Source organism: Pipistrellus kuhlii, unplaced genomic scaffold (assembly GCF_014108245.1).
Source record: "Pipistrellus kuhlii isolate mPipKuh1 unplaced genomic scaffold, mPipKuh1.p scaffold_m20_p_5, whole genome shotgun sequence".
Taxonomy (NCBI): domain Eukaryota; kingdom Metazoa; phylum Chordata; class Mammalia; order Chiroptera; family Vespertilionidae; genus Pipistrellus; species Pipistrellus kuhlii.
Window position 1 is genome coordinate 53,052,958 of NW_023425551.1, and position 21,019 is coordinate 53,073,976.

General features: G+C 44.9%; 1 non-coding gene across 1 annotated transcript; it reads left to right on the plus strand.

Annotated features, from left to right (window-relative positions):
• Positions 1-4,253: 4,253 nt before the first annotated feature.
• LOC118706245 lies at positions 4,254-4,384 on the plus strand. The gene has a single exon (XR_004983963.1). It is a non-coding gene; the product is annotated as a small nucleolar RNA SNORA33 (small nucleolar RNA).
• The last annotated feature ends 16,635 nt before the right edge of the window (positions 4,385-21,019 follow it).

Here is a 21,019-nt window from a genome sequence, read left to right on the forward strand (position 1 = left end):
GGAGAGCATCATCTGATGGGTGGTACTGAGAGTCTTCATGAGATACTTATGGATTTCCTTTGTTTTCAGTTTCAATGTTGATGTAAATGTTACATTCTCACAAAATAGGATTGTGACATTTTTTTCACAATTCCCTATATTATTTCTCTTCCTTTACTATCATGTTTCTAACATTTTCCCAGACTATTTTCTTTTGAGATTGGCCATCCAATCATCTTCCACTCATGCTTCTTATTCAGAGTTTGACCTCTACCAGGCTGAATGTCATAAAATTAAAGCGGCAGGGGATTCCACCCGGGCTCACCTGATAAAATGGTCCAGACCATGGTTATGGCAAATCGGGATTCTACATTGTGTTTTAAAATTGGTCTGTTAATGTTCTTTTGTAAATAAAATTTTTATAAGTAGGAATGCTTTCAATCATGTTCCTAACTTAAGAAAAAAAAACCCTATACATAGTGTGTTTGTTATTGATAACTAGATTGCAAAGTCAAAGATCAATGGACCAGTTGTCCAAGGTGGGTGGATAAAATAAACCTTCCTTGGAAAACAGAGTTTACAACTTGCCATGAACAGTTTCCTACAACACTTCAACAAATGCAGCTTCTAAAAACAAATATTTATAACATCAAGGTTACAAGTAAAAATGTTAAAAAATAGTGAGACAATTTTTTTTAAAAACTCTTTCCTTATCTTAGTCACAGAGTTAAATAGAAACTCAATTTTATGATGATAAAATTCAGAATAAGCATAGATTTTACTTATATTTTATGGTAGATCTCCATTCCATTTTATAAAAAGCGAGTTGTACAACTTGTGTTTTGTATTCTCAAGTGTACTTACAAAGATAACTTCTTAAAATTTCCCTCAACATTTCCTGTTTAAAACAAAACCAAAACTAGTGAACACAAAATAAATTTAATATAAATTAAAACTGAAAGATATTTGGAACTTGAATAATTTCTTTCCACATAGTGGACTCTGTGTCCTAAATTGAGCACCATTGAATTCCTTTCCTTCTACCAATATGTATAAAATATATAAGGTCCTCCTTCTTCCCAAATAGTTAAGCTGGAAACTTTATTTTTGTGTGTGAAATTGTTTTGAGGAATACTCATTACTCCAGGCTCTCATTTGGTCAGTTTGATTGATACTGAGTGGAGAGGCTTTGGTGGGGAGTGGAGCAGATGTGGGAGTGGGGAGAGGGGGGGGTAGAGAGAGAGAGAGAGAGAGAGAGAGAGAGAGAGAGAAGATTCCAGATGCTCATCCTTTCTGCTATGTGGACAAAACAATATAAAATCAATCCTCTACCTTCAGAGGGATAAAAGAACAGGCAGCTCAGAAAGGCCTTCCACACTGGCCCGCCTGCTTTTTGTTTCTCTGCTCTTGTCCATTGGACACATCTAATAGCCAGGCGGCCTTGAGCCAGGTTTCTGTAGGACAACCTGCTCCATTGCTAGTTGGATATCTGTATTTTCCTTCTCCTTTGGAGATTCAAATGTGTGAGAGAAAATAAGATTCATACGTTTATTGGTTTGAAACATTGGTTATGAGAGTCTTTGTCTTAGCTGCATTGATTTTGGCTTTATCAAAATAACTAGGCCTTCACTGAAAGTCCTGGTCCTTTTTCACAAAGGTCATGGCTACTCCCTGTAAACGGTTCATCTTGGGGAAGGAGGCCTGTGGAATGAGAGTGGGAGTTACCGCAGGGAGAATGATGGGAGATGAGGGACTGGAGGTTCAGATAACTATGGAAAGCAAGCTCTGTGGACCCAGAGGTAAATAAAGGCTGGTCCAGCTGAGTGGATGACAGGAGGGCCAACCTTTAAGGGATAGGTGGTGCTTTAAAATCTATCCACCGTCAACCGGGGAGCAAAAGGGGACATCTGTAATACTTCCAACGATAACAGTAGAAATAATACATCCCCCAATTCTTTGACACTCCTATGTCAAGAGTTGGAGTCTGTGTTCCCCCCCCCACTGAACCTGGGAGGTCTGTGGCTGCCTTGATGAACCAATATGACTGAAGAGATGCAGTGTGACCTCCAAGGCGAGGCTGGAAAAGGCCACATTGCTTCCCGCAGTTTCTCGTGGGACACTCGCTCATGAAGCCTCAGCTGCCATGTAAAAAGTCACCTGAGGTCACCCAGCGGGGAGACCTCCTAGAGAGAAAGAGAGGGAAATGTCCAAGGAGCCCCAGCTGTTCTGGCCTGCAGATGTGTAAGTGGTTCCAGCTCCGGTGCCAGATCTGAGTGAAGAAGCCTTCAGGGTGACCTAGTCCCAGCTACTGCCTGGCTGCCACTGCACACTCTCCAAGTGAGAACTGCTCAGTGGAGTTCATGCAGCCCAAGATCAGTGAGCAAAAGAAATAGCTATTATTGTTTTAAGCCATGTTTAGGGGTAATTTTTAAAAACTATGTTTTTATTGATTTCAGGAAGAGAAAGGGAGAGGGAGAGAGAGAGATAGAAACATCCATTGGTTTCTTTCTGCACACTCCCTACTGGGGATCGAGCCTGCAACGGGGGCACGTGCCCTGACTGGGAATTGAACCATGATCTCCTGGTTCATGGGATGACGCTCAACTAACTGACACACCAGCCGGGCGGAGTACTTTTTTTTAAATGTAAGAATAGATCATTGAAACATGGCACGAGAACATTACAGAATACAAGGAAAGAATGATGCGGATAAACTCAAGTTCCCTCATGAAAATTCTGGGAAAATATAAAAAAAAAATTACATTTTTGTTGAAGTGGCTGTGCCCTTGTGAGGCCAACAGTTAGAAAGCACTTCTCTCTAGCTCGTGTTCATCTCTGCTGTGTGTTTGCATGAAAAGCGAGAGAATGAATGTCATTTCCCATTAATGGGAATGGTTAGGGGAAGTTGGAACTGTAGGGGAGGAAGAATAACTTTCCCTCTGCCCTTCTGAGTCCTTGTCTGAAATCTCTGCAATAAAAGGCAGAATAACAGGGAAAAACAAATAAGTTTATTAATAAATTTACCTTATGTATACATGGAAGATACCCAGGGGAAAATTATTAGCTTCCTGAGGTGGATTAGAATTTAAGGCTTAAAATACCACCCTAACAGGAAAAAAGGAGGGGAGATGTAGGCCTCTTGGGGAGAGTAAATGATTTTTAAGAAAGATAAACAGGCCCTTAGAAGAATAAATGGGAGGTAGGATAGTTTGTGACAAGTTTTACCTGGGTATGGTGTCTTAAAGGCTTCTAGTCTTTTCTCCTGTGACAAGAACCAATCTTCCCTGGTGACGAAACTCCCAGATGAGATTTATGATCATCGAATTCCTTTAGGAGGGTCTGTCTTTGACAGAAAAGACGTATTCAGAAAAAGCCTCTCCCTGCATTTGTTGCTTCTCATGTGCATCCAGCTCAGACATCGGCACATGGAAGCAGCCTACCTTGGGGTGGTTTGCCTTGAAATCTGAGATGACATAGTCTGCTGCCCTCGAGGACCAGAAGGTAGAAGGGCAATCCGGGCAAAGCTCTCCTCCTTGGTGAGCAGAGCAACCGGAGGATGAAGGCTTCCCTCCCAGCCTCTGAGTGCACTTGTGTGAGGGGCTGATGCTTGGCATCCACCTTGCAACCAGGAGACGACAGAAACCAGCTCCGGACTCTGCAGAGGGGACAGATGGGGTTCTATCTTCATTTTGCTGCTGAACTCACTGACGTGGAACTGCCGGCCACTGGACTTCTTGCTAGATAACAAATGTGCTTGCTGTTTAAATTCCTCTTAGTAAAGATTTTCTGTTATTTAGAGCCCCAGACATAGCTGATGCACATGACATAATGCTGCTTCCAAGGAATGAATGATAAAAACATTTCTAAAAAGCTTTTTGAGTATCTCCCAAGAGGTTACCTTCCAAAAGTCCCAAAGGAAGCTCAGGAGAGAATGAGCACTTAACAAAAGCAAGGGCTATTTTGCTGGTGTGTCTCCCCCCCTTTCTCAGGACACTGTGTTAGCCAGAAGTAAATTAGTGAATGAGTCTTTTGTTCCTTCTGTCTCTGCAAATTTTCTGGTGTAGAAGAACATAATTTGGAATCCAAAAGTGAAGTATGAAATGCTTTGTCAGGTTGTTACTGTTAGGATTTGGTAACCAATCTCCTTGCCAGCACCTCAGAATGTCACCGAATTTTGGAAATAGGGCCTTACGGAGTTAATTAAATTATAGTGGAGTCCCTAGGATGGGCCCTAGTCCAATATACTTGGTGTCCTTATAAAAAGAGGAGACTGGAAGCCAGCCAGTGAGTCTGCTGACCTGAATGTGTTTCTGCAGAAATTTTAGAGAAAGCTGGCAACAGTCAAGCCATGTGACAAGCCTTAAAGACTCGGAAGTCATGAAGGTCTCTGAAAATGGCTATAAGAAAAGAAACAAAACAGAACAGAAGAGGAAATTAGGATACAGAGAACGACACCACTTAGGTGCACACACAGAGAGACAACCATGTGAGCACATAGTGGGAAGGCAGCTGTCTGCAAGCCAAAGAGAGAGGCCTCCGAAGAAACCAAACCTTCAACATTCCAATCTTGGGCTTCCAGCCATTAGAACTGTGAGTGAGAAAATAAATTTCCGTTATGTCAGTCACCCATTCTGCAGTATTTTGTATGGAAGCCCTGGCAAACACCATGCAATAGGTGTATGGCATTTGATTTCTGGTGATGTTCGTTACATATTTTTCATCACCAATAAATGAAGGGATGAAGAAAATCGCAACTCAAGAAACACTTCCAAATAAGTTAAAGTGCTATGTCCTATCCAGTGCCACTTCTTTTGAAGGGCATAGCGTTTTTATTAGGTCATCAGCTTCATACCACTGACACTGTGTGCTGAATAGATATTTACAAATTGCGGTTTGAAGGTGGCATTAAGTTATTTGGCTTCCAGTTTGCCCACAGGTCCCAATCTAACCTTGGAAAGAATAAGCGACTTGGAAAGGAGACTGAGAGAAGGATTATTCTTGGAAGGAGACCTTGGAGCTACTTCCTGTGATAATGAGGTCTTTGGAAGGAGAAGAGATGGAATAAAACCCGAGTTATTGATTTCAGACTGTGCTTAGCTGTGAGACAAAGATGTCAGGAACATTGCTAATGCTTTACACCTGTTAGTGGATAAGGAAACACTTGAAAGATTTTATTTTTGCTGAGAGTGCCCAGAAGGTAAATTCGTTTCTTAAAGTGGTCCAAGTTCTATTGGATTGATTCCTTTTTAAGGTTGTTTGGAGGCAAATTTGTTTCCTTTGTATAATAATTCAGGTGATTAGTCTTTGGCCTCGTTATGAATTCAGTTCTCAGAACGGTTTGTTCCTAAGTAAATTGCAATGCTGTTTTCTATTTAATTTTCTAGAAAAATAAAATCCAATGGAAATGTCCTCGCTAGTATCTATTTGTTATTACATTGCAATTAATGGAAACATGTAGTTATTACTCTTTCTCCCCAGGGTATTTTGATGCTATGGAAATTACTCAGGATGTTTTCTAATAAAATAAAATAACAGAGCAACAATCTTATCTAGGTTTTCAGGTCTGTCTTGCAAAATTAGCCATCAGGATATGTCTACCAAAATAGAACAGTACATATGCAACAAAATAGTATCCTTGAAATGTGGTTCAGAGCAAAAGGTGCACGGAAAGCTGTACTTTAAATGCATTTTCTCACCCAGTTTTTAGTGACATTCTTGGTTATGAAAACCTGAATTTATAAAAGAAAGCCAGTTCTTGTTGATATATTGCTGTGCAAATTTTGGAAAGACTACTGGATAAGTGCCCCAAAAAGGCAACTAATTTTTGTTGTTGTTGTTGTTATCAAGAATGTAACCAATTTGTTTAAAAAAAAAAAAAGAAAAGAAAAAAAGAAAAAAGATGTGCCAGGTTATAACAAATTAATGATCAACAATTAGAAAATAAACATATATACAGATAGAACTTTTGCTTGGAAAGTTTTGGCACTGTCATGTGCAGGAATACAAACATTAACCTTTGCAAATGAAGAAAGAATTCACACAAAAAGCTGCAGTTGTTAGAGGCAGAGCCCCTGAGGCACCTTTGATAAGCCACCTGCCCTGGAAGCTTTAAGGAAGGCCTCAGAGGTGGAATTTAATGGGAAAAACTATTTTAAAAGAAAACACACCTCTATCAAAGACATTTCCCCCATTTTAGAAATGCAGGTTGTTCCCCCCAAAATGTATACACATTTTAACTGCTGATAGCTCAATTTTGAAAGTGAAATGTATTTTAATATACACTGCTTTTATAATCACAGTGTGTGTACACATATTTGGGGGATACTCTACATATTATTAAATGCTTTTTGCTTTTGTATAGCATTATTGTACCAAATTCACTTCCTTATTTTTAACTAGCTTACCAAGACTGTCAGTGAGAGTTCGGGAGAGGGGGCGAAGATTAGATTCAATTACTATCATTTTTGCCGCAATAAAGTTTTATGGCTTCATGACAAAAAGCCAGTATTTATCTAGCACTTACTCTGTGCCAGGAACTGACTTTAGTACTTTGTAAAGTAATCTGCAATGCTCCAGGGTTATATTCGATTTAAAAAAAATCTTTTTTTAAATGCCTCCAAATCAGAAGAAAATTTTTATAAGTAAATTCTAGAGTTCATGTTTTAACTAGAAAATGCCTTATCTCTATGGCCCCAGTACTCTGAGGAATAAGGGATCTCTTCTTTGATTCAGGGACTCCTGATTACCCTACAGTTCCCCTTCTTTTCATCTCTAGCAGCTGGCCCTTGACTGCTTGGAATAAAAACTGCATTTCTCATCGTTCCAGCTGGGTATGTCCATGTGACTAAGTTCTGGCCAATGAAATAGAAATGGGAATATTATGGAGTAACTTGCAGGTACTTATTTTGTGAGGCGACGTATATGCTTTTATTAGATGGTCAGATTGTACTGTTCTTGTTGCATCTTTGGGAAGAGACTTTTGTACTATGAAGGAACCCATTATGCTAAATAATATCTGTGTGTTCCACAATGACATAGTATGGCAGACAACCAGATTTTTGCGCGTTTAATATTTCTTTAAAAAGTGAAAAAAATAGGAAGAAGAAAATTGAAGTCAGGCTATTCAAACAAATTGAAGTAAACAGTTAGGACATGAAGTAGTGAAGAAGTAGATATTAGAAATGCAACAGATCACTAAAGTCTGTGTTGATCTTTGAGTCACTAAAGAATTGATAAATCACTATGCTAAAGCAAAGAATGCATGTTCTTATATGTAACAGTCCTTTTTATTTATGAATTCAGTTTTCTGAATTATCAAGATCATCTATACTTGCTTAGAAAGAACAACTCACATTTTAATATGTCTCACTGCCATGGCATTCATTTTCTGATGCAGTGTCTAAGTTTTGTTTTTAATTCTCTCCTTAGGATATGCTTTTATTAAAAATTAATTTTAAGAGAAAGAAACATAGATTGGTTGCCCCTTATACAGGTTCTCACAAGCTGGGTATGTGTCCTGTCTAGGAATTGAACCTGCAACCTTTTGGTATATGGGGTGACACTCGAACCAACTGAGCCACCTGGCCAGGGCTCATATTGTCTAAAATTTCTCCTATTCATTATATTATTCATTTTCAAAACTAGAGCGGATCCATTAAAACCTTCTCTCTCTCTTTTTGTACCTTTTACTTCCTTAGGTAAGGATTTCCTTCTCTCCTATCTGGCTAAGACTGCCAGTATCTTGGCTCAGCTCAAGTATTTCTGGGAGATCATCCTTCTCAGAAACTGAATGTAGGCACTCCACTGTGGCTGCAGCCCACGGTGCGTATCTCCACCAATGCACTTACTCCTCGGAGCAGTGGCTTTGTCTCCCCTCTCCCCTCTGCTGCACTATAAGCTCCGTGAAGTCCTTCATCTCCGTATTCCTAGATCCCAGCAGAGTGCCTGTCCTAATAAAGATGCATAAATTCTTTTTTAAACATTTTTTTTTTCAGACTTGAGATTCAAAAAATCTCAAACACATTTTTCTTTTTTAATACACTTTTAAAGTTAAATTTACTGAGGAGTAACACATATATAATGAAATTAACTTCAAAAATTGTACAGTTTGGCCCTAGCCAGTTTGGTTCAGTGGATAGAGCGTCAGCCTGCAGACTGGAGGGTCCCAAGTTCGATTCTGGTCAAGGGCACAGGCCTGAGTTGCAGGCTTCATCCCCAGTAGGGGGTGTGCAGGAGGCAGCTGACCAATGACTCACTCTCCTCATTTATGTTTTTTTTTTCCCTCTCTCTCTCTCTCACCCTTCCTCTCTGAAATCAATAAAAATATATTTTTTAAAAATTGTACAGTTTGATGAATTTTGGCAAATGTATAAAGTCCTGTAATCACACACACCACAATAATGATACCCCCCCCCCCCCCCCCCCAGTTCTATTTGCTCTTTGCAGTCAATCTCCTACTCCATCCCTAGCTTCTGGAGACCACTGCTCTAATTTCTATCTCTATAGTTTTGCCAGTGCTGGGCCGTCATATAAATGTATCTTTTTCCATGGAGCATAGTAGTCTGAATTCCATTCATGCTGCACATATAGTTTCTACCTATTCATGTCTAAGTAGTATTATGTCTAAATAGTTTCCTATTTGTCTATGCATAGTCTAAAAGTATTTATTCATTTGATGGACATTATAGTTGATTTCAGTTTTTGACTCTTATGGATAATGCTACTAGGAACATTCATCTACAGGTCTTTATATGAACATATATTTTCACTTTTCCTGGATCAATATATAGGAGTGGGATTCTGGGTTGTATGGTAAGTATGGGTTTGACTTTATAACAAAATGCTCATCTTTTACAAAGCAATTGTACTTATTTATACTCTACCAGCAGTATATGCATTTTTCAGTTTATTAGTGCTTTTAAATTGACTATCAAAGTATACTTGTATTAGATTTTCAGTTTTATACTTGTCAGATATTACTAAGTTAAAACAAAATAAATGGATAGATGCTCAGAGGTTTTGCTTTTTTTGGATGCTAGAGTAGAAAAAATGTTGAATAAGACCCATTCCTCCCCAAACAATTCATCCTCTGTTTTAGTTAGCAATGCTTGAAATGCCTTCTTGGCAGTGTCACTCCCTGCCCCACCCCCAATACTATGCTAAGATTCAAAGGCCCCAGGAAGCTGATCTGATATGGTCACTCTATCAAGGCCTATCAGGACCATTTTGTGAAGGTGTAGCTAAGAGCTGGGCGAGGAAGCCATGCTGAGAATGGGCAGTCCAAGTCCAGGGACGAGCAAAAGACAGGAGGAGCAGACAGCCATGCTGAGGGCGAGAACAGACTACTAGGCTCTATGGAAAAAGATAGACACAAAGGAATATACACTACATATGATTCCATTTATATGACAGCCTACCACTGGCAAAACTATAAAACTAAAAAGCTAGGGATGGAGTAGGAGATTGACTGCAAAGAGCAAATAGAACTTGGCGGTGTGTGTGTGTGTGTGTGTGTGTGTGTGTGTGTGTGTGTGTGTGATGGAAATGTCCTATATCATTATTGTGGTGTGGTTACAGGACTTGATACGTTTGCCAACATTCGTTATACATGTGTTATGCCTCAGTAAGTTTAACGTTAAAAGTGTATTAAAGAACAACGTGTTTGAGATTTTTTGAATCTCGAGTCTGAGCCAGGTGGGAAGGGAAGGCCCTTTGAGCAGGAAGCCCGCTCCTCCTCCGCCGGCTGTGGCCGTGCATCTGGATCTGAGAGCCAGGGATGCCACTTCCTAGTCATGTGGCTTTAAGCAAATCATGTATCCTCCCGTCTAAACATCAGCATTTTATTTTTCTGTCTGGGATGCTGAAGAAACAATATGAACTCTACCAGGGTCAAGCGATTATTGTGGGCATTGCACTGAGACGTAATGTGAAGTGCAATATACATGGTGCATGAATGTTCTTTTTCATTCGGTCAATCTTTTTTAAACTGCTTTTCTGCCCTTTAATCTCCTTCTGCTAAATCTTCTTTTGACTTTTACTCGATACCTAACCTATCAGTCTTTCAGATTCACTTGATCTCTTTCCCTGCCCCTTTAAAACATCCTACCCACTGTAGAATAGGTGATCTGTGTCACTTTCATACATCTCTTTCCACTGCAGTTCATTTTAGTCCCAGAGAACAAAATTGGGAGGTTTTAGATGTGACTGGGACATGCCATTCAGGTTCTGTGATATGTCTCAAAAAAAACAAAACAAAAAACCCCCCAAAACTCAAATTACATTTCAACGAACTCAAAGTGGGGTTCAAGGAGATCTGAGATGCTAGAAGGAGCCTTCTTCATTTTTGAGGGGATATAGTTCTCCTCCTGTGACTTTGCTGTGGTCTCTAAGACAAGCACAAGCATCCTTTGGCAGCAGAAGTTCAGTCATAGTCATTTGTAAAGCGCCTACATTTTCCTGGAAATTTTCCTATACTCCCTTTCTATTTATAACTGCATTTGTTTTGCCTTCTCTGTGTTCCAGCATAATGTTTGTTTATAAAAAAAGATGTCATGTAATCCTTTCAGTGCCCCCTGTGATAGGAAAGATGAAATGAGATTTTAACGGAGTAAGTGGCTCTCCAGGGAAAACACGTGTCTCTGCAGTGATGTCACCAGATGAGGGTTCCATGGCCCCATTGTTCTCGGGGGACCCGCTGTTTCCATAAGCTGTCTAGCTCACTGGATGGTTTTTCTTTCAAGTAAAGCCATCTCAGAACTGTGCGAAGTGTGAGGGCCAGGAGTTAAGAGGAGCTAAGGACTCTCTGAAGACAGCCGTGCAAAGGAGATTCCTCTGTACTTGGCAGCTTGTTCTCCAGACTGAATGGCATGAGTCGAAGTTCCAATGAAAGTCTTGTTAAGTCTAATGTCAGTTACTATTTGACACCTTCAATAGGCTTGGCTTGCTTTTTAGCTACCAAGTGGCCAGCACAGATGTCCACCAGAGGTGGCTATTTACCACTGGAATGCTATCTATCAGCGGTCAAATCTGCTGGCCATCATCCATCATCCCTTCTCTCCTTCCTCAGAGGCACTGCCTTGGTGTTTAGATGGGCACATGGGTGAGCAGACTAAACTACACTGCCATGCCATCTTTGCAGCAAGATGTGCCCATGTGATTAAATTCTGGCCAATGGGATGTTATCACAATCATCAAAGAGCAGCTTGTGGGAACCTTCCTCAGAAGCCGACAAAGATCACCATGTGACCATCTCCCCCAATCTTTTTGTTTGCCCTTTGCTTTTTCCTTCTGGGTAACATTTTTATGTCACGTCTTAAGCTGGAGCAACCAACTTGGGCCATGTGGTAACCTTGAAACAGAGGCTGCCCCTGTGGTGTAATGAGACGGAGGGAACTGAGTGTCTGAGGACTCCATGGAACAAGGCCATTGTATCAGCTACAGATGACCTACCTCTGGACTTCCATGACTGTTTTAGTCCCTTGTGTTTCTGATCTCTGTGGCCAGCAGCAGAGCACTCCTGATGCAGGAGTCGGTTGCCAGTCGTAAGCACTTTCGTGGATGTGGCCATGTTCTCACTGATTCCCAGCAGTGGCCTCTGGGAGAGGGAGTCCATGGTGCCGGGTCTTTCCTTTCAGCGGCACTCAGAGCACACGGACGCTGCTCTGGTGCTGCTTTCCTACCCGCAGCAAGAAGCGGAGCTACCACCAAAACCGGTTTGGCTCAGTGGATAAAGTGTCGGTCTGCGGACTGAAAGGTCCCAGGTTTGATTCCTGTCAAGGGCATGTACATTGGTTGCGGGCACATCCCTTGGTGTGGGGTGTGCAGGAGGCAGCTGGTCGATGTCTCTCTCTCATGTGTTTCTGTCTCTCTATCTCTCTCCTCTCCCTTCCTCTCTGTAAAAAAATCAATAAAATATATTAAAAAAAAAAAAAAAAGGAGCGGAACTACTTTCCTCCCTTACTGTCCCCAGAGCGGGAACAAATGGCCCAGAGGCTTCTCATCTCCTTACCAGCAGCTCTGTCAGCTGTCCTGGGAAATCCCGAGTGGGCCAGGTATAGCTGCACATGTGGCCAATTTTATTTGGTTTAATTTTAGAATGTGGAAGATGCAGATGTATTGAGAAAGGTGGCCGCCTTCCACTGCTTTTGTCCAGTTTCATTCTTGAGACAATGAGGCAATAAGTCCTAACATGGTTTGCAAGATGAATGACAGGGCCAGGAATAGGGTACCGAACAGTGGAGAGAAGACCGGCCATGCAGTGGGGTGTCGGGATTCCAGTCCTGGCACTGCTGATAGGAACATGGCATCTACTGAACAGCTCCGCTTCTCAGGTTTTATAAATGAAAAAATGTGGAAGCTGGCAGGTTAGATGATTTCTAAGATTTGTTTTAGTCCCATCACTCTGATATTTCCTATCATCAATAAATGAGACCTACCTTACAGTTTTATTCCTTTCTCTGAAAGTGTTCCATGAATCTGTTAAGTATAAATACAGTAGAAAAAGTATCATCAATATTTTCATCAGAAGAAATAAAGCAAAAATTTTTTCCCTTATTTTTGGATATATGTTTTAGCATCAACATTAGTTAAGAAAACAAATAAATAGCATCTTGACTGATTTAGCAAGTAAAACTGTCCCATACTTTTGTCTGATTTAACTTTAAAGCCACTGACAACAATGAACCAGATTCCCTCCAGCTGGACCCAGAAATGAGAGTCCTGAAGGCTCAAGGCTCTTCCACTTACCCTGACCCTGTTCCCTCAGTTTGCTGGTTTCCTCATACTGATGTTCCTTACTACTGCTGGCGAGACTGAACCCAAATGTAAACGCCCATTTCGACCATTGATTTGAGGACCAGCCCAGAAGGTGTCAGTCCTTTCAGCTCTGGACGATCCCTCTCAGACTTCCTAGTGGCAGTGGAGTTCCCAGCTCCCCTTAGCACAGACTCCATGGACAGCAAAGAGGGCTTGGCTTGGATGCGTTTGTGTCAACCCTCCTTGGCCATCAGAAGTATTCAGCCCCATCCTGGGATCAGATTTAAATGGCCTAAGGGTGGTGCTCAGACACCAGTACAGATGTTTACAGTCTCTGTGAGCAATTCTTCAGTGTAGGCAGGGCTGCATGACTCATCGGCTTAGACCTGCCAGTTTCACCTCAAGCCACATGGTGGCTTGCAGGGGGGCAGAGGTGGGAGGGATATCGCCGAGCCAACGGCAGAGCCCACACCATGGCCACAGTGTGGAAGCCCATTAGTTATCAGCCGGGACCACCTTAGCTCCAGTGTAAAAAGCTGAAAGAGCATCAGGCCATGCTAAAAAGCTCAAAACCAGCTTCATTCTTATAGAGGTAGTAATAAAAGCAGCAAAGGCACAAGACTTCATCGGAGAAAACCTGGTTTTCCAACGATGTCCCTGCTGCAAACACGGCCTTTCATGTTCCTAACACCAGAGACTAGAACCTTTTATTATGGGGGCAGTGAACGGTTTTATTCCAAAGCTCCCGCTGCAAGAAGAAAATAAAAGAGGCCACTTGATAAATGAAACTATGCTTATACTTAAAGAACAAAAACAAACCTAGACCATGTGTGAGAGTCGAAAGGATTTTCCTGATTTAAACAGTGAGCGAGGACTTGATGTACTTTCAGCTTGATGAGTCCAGCACTCGGGCAGCAGATAGACAGGGGGAGGACGGAGAAATGTTTAGGCATTTCCCAGATGCTTGCTGTATCACAGGCAGTGTTATGTGCTCAGCCACCCGAGAACAAGCTTGCAGGAGAGCCAAGGAACAACAACAATGCTGTCATTTTCCCTTTGCATTAGGGCTGGGGGCAGAGTGCAAATGTGACTCTTCTGTAGTGTTTTAGTTTGCAACTCTCCCCCCTAAAACAAACAAACAAAAAACAGTACATCTCTCTCTTAAAAAAAAAAAAAATCAGTATTTGAATCTGAGATACTATTTTAATTTTATTTATATAATAGGAAGTTACCAATACGTTTTCTTTTTTAAAAAATTTCTTTATTGATTAAAGTATTATATTGTGCCCTCATCCCTCCATTAACCCCCATTACCTCCCCCCCACCCCACGCATGTCCTCACCCCACTGGTGTTCATGTCCATTGGTTAGACTTATATTCATGCATACAAGTCCTTTGGTTGATCTCTCCTCCTTTTGCCCACTCTCCCCTAGCTAATACATTTTCTTTATTAGGAAAAAAACACCCCAAGGGTATTGATCACACAATAAGGCAATAAAGCCACTTTGTCACATGCCCTTAAACTGGCTTGCCTGCCCCCTTCCCTAATTTTCCCCATGGGGTCATCATTCTCTCAGTCATGAATTTGCTCAGTCACCTTAAGACGGTTTCCCATCGTTATTTCTAAAGCCAGTCATCTCCCTGCTTTCCTGTCACCTTAATCTGACCCTCTGTGTCCCCAACCCGGGCTCTGGCACAGCATCTCCCAGGGTCCTTGCTTGCTTGCAGGCTGCTGTGTCCCAGAGACACGACTGGTTGGGACTGGGCATTGAACCTGCAACCCAAGTATGTGCCCCTGACAGGGAATCGGACCCTTCACCCTTCAGTGCATGGGTCAATGCTCTAACCCACATGTGTCAAACACAAGGCCCGCGGGCCAAATCCGTCCCGCCAGGCCTTGCAATGTGGCCCGCACTGCGCTGTCATCACTGCACTCCGCTGCGTTTCCATCACAATGACAGTTTATGACTGTTCAGTAAACCATTCGGCCCGTGATTTAGGCTGGATTTTAGATTTTGGCCCCTTCTCTGATTGAGTTCGACACCCCTACTAACCACTTAACACCAGCCGGGGCAACAGGCATTCATTTCAATGGAGTGAAAAGACCGTGGACTTAGATGGCAGAGAGCTCCGAGTTTGGATCCTGATTCCAAACTTACCAGCGAACCACTTGACTTCTCAGAGCCTCAAGTCCTTATCTATGGCAAGAAAATTAAATTTCATGGGTTGTTGTATGTAAAATGCCACGTGCAGTGTCTGGAATCCATTCTGAAAATTATCATATTTAGAGGATTAAATTCCAGAAACCCAGCCACTTCCAGGTTCCATAGCTATTCCAGTTGTGTTCACAAACTTTCTGCTAACACAACTCTGCTTTATTTATCGCCCAAGACATTTCCTGTCCTCTGCTACACTTTCCAGCGTCTCCTTTTGAATCTTGGGCTTAGAATGCCCACTCCTCGTCCTTTAGGCATCTTCCTCCTCTGGAAATTCTCCCGGAACCGCTTTCACATACAGCCTTCTCCCTCCCATGCACACCCAGCAGCTCTGATTGGTGGGAGACATTTCTCCATGGATCTCTCACATTTCTGCACGTCCTGTGAGCAGAGACACTCACTGTTTTTTGTCCCAGATGTCCTCTTCTGGGGTATCTGTAGACGAGCAGCCTTGCAGGACAGAGATAATTTCTCCCTTCGGAGCAAAGGGCACGTCTGTTTACTGCCCACGCTAACAAAGAGAATGTTTTCTTTCAGGGCAAAAGTCAAGCCAGCTGACTGTCCTTAGAAAAGACTCGGGTTCCCCAAGCTCAGATTCCATTCCTGTAATGCAACTCACTGTGTAGGCAAGGGTCATGGGGCACTCTCCGCATCACGCTGTGGGAATTGGGGAACCAGCACAAACGATGGCACTCTGGCCGCTGCTACTGCTGTGAGTAATGCAGTCCCATGTCTCTGGCTCCTTTGGATTCTGCCAGCACTCATGCAATGGTACCATGGTAATTTATTGGCTTGCGAATAGGATAAAATTTCAGACCCTTCAGAGTTCCTGACAACTTTTATTGTTGTTGTTATTTGGTTGCCATCGCTCCTAAATATATTTTTATAACAATCTCCACTCCCCACACCCCCACCCCCATTGGTTTGTGGAGAGACTGGTTTATAGTGAAATTGGTGTGGGGAGAAATTGATTTCCGCCCCCCTGTGGAATGTTCTGAATGGTGGATTGAGATGATTGCTTCCTGTGTTTCTCTCTACCATGTATTCCCCCATCTTTCTTTCTTTCTTCTTTCTTTCTTTCTTTCTTCTTTTTTCTTTCTTTCTTTTCTTCTCCTTCTTCCTTCCTTCCTTTCCTTCCTTCCTTCCTTCCTTCCTTTTCTTTCCTTCCTCCTACTCCTGTTCCTCCTCCTCCTTCCTCCTCCTTCTTCTTCTTCTTCTTCTTCTTCTTCTTCTTCTTCTTCTTCTTCTTCCAATTTCTTTATTGATTTCAAAAAGGAAGGGAGAAGGAGAGAGATAGAAATGTCAATGATGAGAGAGAATCATTGATTGGCTGCCTCCTGCACCCCCAATGGGTATGGAGTCCGTCTGCAACCCAGGCATGTGCCTTGGCCAGAATTGAACCTGGGACTCTCCAGTCTGCAGGCTGATGCTCTATGCACTGAACCATGGGGGCTAGGGCTCCCATGTTATTTTTCACATTTCATATCTTTCAGCTTTCAATTACACTGTCTCCACATCTCAAATCATTTGACTTTTGCTTATGTTTACTTCTGGTCACTCTACACAGTGGGATGGGATTCTTTTGATTTGCCTTTAAAAAAACAAACAAAAAACACCTCCCCGATATTTTCAGGGAACGTCAAGATTAGAGTAATAGCGTTTCCTGAATCAATCCTCAAGTTAAAAATGATTTAACGATGAGTCTGATCAGATAATGGCCGCCCTTCCCCTCTTCCCCACCAGGGTGCGCACCGCACACAGGATTTCTGAGCATTCCGAAGTCTGGGATCTCTGCTTTGAATGCCCGGAGGTCAGTGCTCCACAGATGCAGCTGGATTACCGTTAGTGCAGATGAACTCATTGTCAAGTGGAGACTTGGTCTGGTTACACTTCATCAGACGCAGGCGCTTCGACTGAGAACAATGAAACCTCTTTTCCTAGTTCCTATGACGATGACTTCATCCTGACTGCATTGCAGAGCACTAGGTAGTAAGTTTGGAGTCGAAGATCAAATCTTGAAAAATGAATTCCTATGAGTTTTCACATTTTCCAAAAGCCTGAAAGTGCATGTCAGTGCACACATACCAGCTGCTGACACAGAGCAGTGCCTGACTAGATATCCTGGACCTTGTGCTACACGCACAGTTACAACACAAACACATTCCAAGTCCCCTGCAGCGGTAAGCCTGACGGGAACAGTCTTGAATCTTACAGAAACGAAGGAAGAAATAGCAGAGGGTTGCCCTCTTAACTCGTAGCTGGATTTCTTTCCTTTTGTCTTTCACACTTTGCTTCAGGAAGTCAGAGCTCACTGAATGATCAACTCCTAGCAGCACCTGAGTTTCATGAAGTCTAAATTGTTTATCCCAAGAAGATGTTTTCTTTAGATGCGATTTTTTTTTTAAAGCTTCCTAGCTTTTTCATGCAACCCCAGCAGCTGAGGTCACAGAAGATGTAAACAGCCACCTTGGGTAGCAGGATAAATAGGATGCACTTTTCTGCCAAACAGTTGCTCACACTCTGAGGGGAGAGGTAGCTTCGGTTCAGGTGAGAAGACCTGAATGGAAGCCAGTGGGTGTCACTGAAATAGAACTTCTAGAAGAATCTCAGAATCAGTCAAGAAGGCAGAGGGGGTGCCCTGCACCCCTCTTCCTTCCTTAGGGATGGCTTGGTGTCTGGATTCCTAGCTTTGCTCGTACAGAGAGACTAGTTGCCTACTGCTTCTCACTTTTAATGTTAAAACACTTGAAGGCATAGCTCTTGGGAGATTTAGGTGGTCCACGTGAAGTTGCTTCAGGTGCCCCATGTGTTACTTAGAGTTTTGAGGGCAGAGCCTCAGCTTATCTTTGTATCAGTTGCTTTGCGCTTGGCACTGCGCAGGCACCTACCACGTGGCCTTTACAGGTGTTTTACTTGCTTAGCCCACAGGGAGACGATGCAGATGCGGTGTTCCTGGCCCTTGCTGGTCGCTGCTTCTCTGCCCGAGAAATAGGGCTAGTGTCACTGCCTCCTCTCTTTACATCCTTATCTCAAAGGGATTGGGAGGGCTTTCTTCTGCAAGACCCTAAAGCCCACTCTGCCTGCAGCCCACGCACAGCCACTGCTGCTCAACCATCAGGGCACATTGAGACCAGGTTATCTCTCTCCCTCTCCACAGGGTCAATCAGCAAGAACATGCAAAGAAAGCACTGGCACCGGTCGCTAGGAACGCTGACTAAGTCAACCCCAAGCAAACAAAGGAGGGGGCCCCTTCTGCTTTTTTGGAAGGTGAAGGTCCTGCTGTCATCTAAACCAGCACCTCATCCCTCGTCTACCCCTGACCAGACCAGAACCTCGCAGCAACCTTGGGGCAGTAATTTCTATAGGCGGTTAATTAATGGGCACAAAGAAAGTTTATGTCACCTTCCCACTGGTTCTCTCAACCTGTTGCCTTGGTCAGTCCTGGGTATCAGACAGATCAATGACACACTTTGCAAAAACAACCGTTAACTTCCAGGTTGTAACTTTGAACTCAGACGCCAGAGCTCGCACTGACCGCTAGATCGCGCTGTCGGACAAGAAATCTGAAGCACTGGAGCCGCCGGGAACCCCGGAGCCGGAGGGAGAAGAGGTGGGAGTAGTAGCTGGGGACATTGAGGGGGGTGGGTCCCAGGATAGAACCCCGAGAATAAGAGCCAAACTGAATAAATGCAATCTTCTCTGTCCCAGTCGATAAATATCATCTTTTACCTCCCCCCCCCCCCCTTTACATTCTTTCACAGATTTCAAGGGGTATTAAGAACTGGACGCACTACTGAAGGGCACGTGTTGGAAAGAGAGCTTACGCATTTTTGACACATTGGTGCGTTTACGAGACTGGATGTTCAGTTTAAGGTGACCAGGAGTGTAAACAATGCAGACGTCATGGAGGGGTTGGGGTGGGGGGAGGCCCCTAAGGTGCCCCCTTGGATGCATTTGCGTGTCCCCTGGGAATGGATGTGTTTAGAGGAGCTTGTGACTTCCCCGACCCAGGCGTCCCCTCCCTCCTCCTCTCATCCTCCTCTGGAAACTTTGTGTAGGAATCCTTTTTCTGAGGGCCAGAGGGCGTTTGCAGCCAGGGGTTTATATTACCTACATTCCTTTGTAGCAAACTATTTGCAAATGCATTAAATCTAAGTATGTGAGCAAGAATGCCTCGAACATGAGAGGTCGGCCGTGCGGGTCCTTAGCGCTCTGCTCTGGTTTGGGGGGCGGTGCCCAGTGCGTGCTTGCGGGGACAGAAACCTCTTGCACCCGGTTTGCCTTCTCCAGCCCCATTCCCAGGCGGCAGCCAGTGCCCTAGGCTCCCCGGGGGTTGGCTGACAGCAGCAGCACTCCTGGCTGAGTGGGAACTCTTTCTAAACCAAAAATATCAACACCCATTGTCACATTGCTTCCTAGTCAACTTCACTATCACAGTTTTTTTTTTTTTAAAGTGCGAAAAAGTCGAAAAGGCGCGATCACTGACATACATGTACTCTCCCCACCCCCGGGGGAGCACTCCCGGTGCCTGGGAGGCGGCCGCTGGGACCTCTCTACTCAGCTTTGTCCCGGAGGCTGCCCTCCGCTCCCGGGCATCTGTGAGGGGGGAAATGAAGTGAATGTTGGGGTGTAGAGCAGGCCGGGGTGCGGAGGCCGGCTCTCTCCGGGCCAGGACGGGGACTCCCTGGTTTTGCGGCGGAGGCCGTGCGCCCCGCGGTGCGCGGAGGGGGGCCACCCCGGGCTGGGCGCCAGGCGGCGGAGCGGGGAGGGTCTGACGGGGAAGAGCCTGAGCTGAGCGTGTGTGGCTCTTTGTGCGAGCCGCCCCGCCGGCCTGCGAGTGGGCTGTGTGTCCGGGGAATGTGCAAAGGTGGCGAGTTCCACTTGCCCCCCCCTTCCAGCCTTCTCCTTCCCCGGCTTTTCTGCGGGTGGCTGGGGGCAGCCAGAGCGCGGGGGCCGCCCCGCAAGTTCCTGCCATTCTAAAGCTGCTGGTTCGGAGATAGTCACGCTCCATGGAGGGAAGGCCAAGCGAGCGGGCGTCCTATCAACAGCTAGGGGAGAGAGGTTTACGTTGGCGACCAGATCTCCACTGTATGGCAGCCGGTGAATGCATTACACAGACCTCCCGCTCCCGCGCTCCCCGCCCCATCCCCCCTCCATCCCCGGAGGCTCAGCCTGGGAGAGGGAACCCCGGGCCTCCCGGGGCCGCGGGGCGCGGGGCCGGTGCTGGGGCTGCGCGCACCGACGTGCGTAAGGGGACCCTCTGCCGAAGCGCTTTGCGGAGCCCGCGCTTCCTCCCGTGCGCTGGGGACCGTCTGGCAGCCCCGACCGCCAGGCTCCCCGCTCAGGGCCCAGGGCTGGGGTGGGGCGGGGAGGAGGCGGCGAGCTGGAGATGCTGCTGGCGGAGTGTCAGCCCCACACTTGGCTCCCATCGCCCCAGCCGTGGGGGTGGGTGTGGGGTGGGGGGAGCTCACTTCCCTTCTCTGTCCGGACCCCACGAGGGTTCCAGGTCAGAGCGTTTGGTCCGAGTCCTCCGCTCCGGGGCCAGGTCTCCCACTGACCCGGGTGAGACCTGTGGACAGTGGATGGGACTGGTTCCCGAACGGCTTCCCGCGAGGGGGACCCCTGGGGGTTCCTAGCGGGGGTCGCCCTCTCTGCAGGCTCACCCCGAGCCTCTCAGTCCCGTCCTGCCCAGGGGAGGGCGAGGCCAGACTGGGAAAGCCATCCCGCCGCTCAGCCCGGCGGGCGCGGGCGGCCGTCCGGGTTTCCGATCGCCGCTCCGAGGTCGAAAAAGACAGAAGGCGCGCCGCGTGCGCAGACAGTTAGTTCATGGAAACCCTGGAAATGGGCTTTAAGTGCACCCAGGACGGAGTGGGAGGAAGGACGGCAAAGAATGGTGCTGATGGGGAGGGATGGGGCTGGGGTGGGGGTCGCTCACACATCCCTGCAGATTTGGAAAAAAAAAACAAAACAACAACACAAAAAACCGAGAGTCGCCGACGCTCCCTTCCCATTGTTCTTAATTTAGAAAAAAGAAATTCATTAGAGGAAATCGCACGCACAGGGGAAACCCG